Source organism: Trachymyrmex septentrionalis, unplaced genomic scaffold, assembly GCF_001594115.1.
Source record: "Trachymyrmex septentrionalis isolate Tsep2-gDNA-1 unplaced genomic scaffold, Tsep1.0 scaffold122, whole genome shotgun sequence".
Classification (NCBI taxonomy): Eukaryota; Metazoa; Arthropoda; class Insecta; order Hymenoptera; family Formicidae; genus Trachymyrmex; species Trachymyrmex septentrionalis.
Window position 1 is genome coordinate 672918 of NW_017304352.1, and position 1793 is coordinate 674710.

Below are 1793 nucleotides of genomic sequence, written 5' to 3' on the forward strand. Positions count from 1 at the left end.
TGTTAATGTAAAACAATTTATTTTTATTGTATGACTGTTTAATTTGTTAATTATTAGTTTATATATACGAAACAAAGAAACATTAAACAGTAATATTAAAAAAGAAAGAATTTCGTAAAAAAAAGTGCTTATTTTGAAAATCGATATCTCTGAAAGTATTAATCATATGGAGTTGGATTTAGGATCGTTTTTTCAGCTATTTTAAATTATTTTATATTATTTTTAACTTTCCGATGCATTTAAAACAAATGTAAAAGAGAGTAACTGAAAAAGTGCTCTTTTTTGCCCCTTTTTTTTCAAGAAATTTCAGTCACTTTCGAATCGCTATATTTCCAGTTTTATTCATAGCACAAAGATCGATAGATATTCATTTGTAGGAAATTTTTGGAGCAACAAAAAAGTTTCATTGTAATTTTTTGTTATCTCTTCTCGTTCGAATTTTCATTAAAAAAACCAAAAAATAAATAACTTTTTTGCTTCATTACTCCCAAGTGCTTCCCTTAATGTTGCAACATAATGTTTTTAGTCTTTTATACTCTAAACAGTCTAAACTGTCGTTTAAAACAATAAAACACTTATATATAATTTTTTCCTTGTTGGCCGCTATTTTCGCCTCTGGTGACTGGTCTATTTTGAGTTGTAACAATTTTAATAATTTTTTAAAATAAAGTTAAGTTAATTTATATATATACAATACTTAAATTGTAATACAATATAATACTTATCTAATTCGAAAATTACATTTTTTTAATTGTGCAGTTTTAACTTTTAAATAAGTAGAAGGGTATTATTTAACATATAATATATTGTGTATGTACACACAATATGTCTAATTACAAATAAGTGAAAAATACTTGACGTTCGATACTCTCGTCGGTAGCAGAGTTTATTGATTCTCCTTTTAAAATGCCATTTAAAAAGACTCCGCTTGCCTCTTCCTTTTTCCTTTTTCTGCTTCGCGTGGGTATTTCTCGCCGTAGCGAGGATTTTCAATCTTTTAATTCGGCCAATCATCGCCGCGATATCTCACGAATATCGTGTTGTAAAGCGCGCAGGCGTTTCCAATTAGTTCAGTTTACCGTGAGTGCAATAAAGTCTAATTACGCCGGCAAACTGCCCGTGCTAAACCGTCACAGGCACTTTCCGTGAGTGCGCGCACCGGCTATGATATTTCATTTGCAGGCACTTACGTATAATTTTTGAAAGGGAAACAAATAAAAATGATTGGAGAAGCACCCGGATCGTGAGGGTGATACCGAAATGTAAAAAAGCAGTAACTACACCAGCGAGACGAGAAATGGGGCACGAGAATGGCGAAAATATACTAGATATACGCTCTCGATTTTATGCTCCACTAATAAATCGCTAGCTTTCAACGCAAACGATAACTGCATTTTGCGGGTAACATGTATCAATTCTGTGCCTTCAGCAACGATTGTTATTTCATTCTCTTTTGTCTTTGTCATTTGAACTTTTGCGTCAGATTATTTGCCGAGTAGATATGTAATATGCGCTTATGTGATATTTGATTTTCATAAATTCTGTCTGAAAAAGTATCCTTACAGAAAAAATTTCTATTAAAAAGAAATCTTACTATATATAGAAAATGAACATTAATTAACAATTTATGAACAATAAGTACATTCTGTTCTATTATAAACAAAATACTTAGCAAAAATAAACGTGTTTATGATTTTAGAATCATTTCTCGACTATACTTTTTATGCGTCCAATTAATATAATTTTCCATTTCAGCTTATTATTATGATATATTTACATAATTAATGTATTTT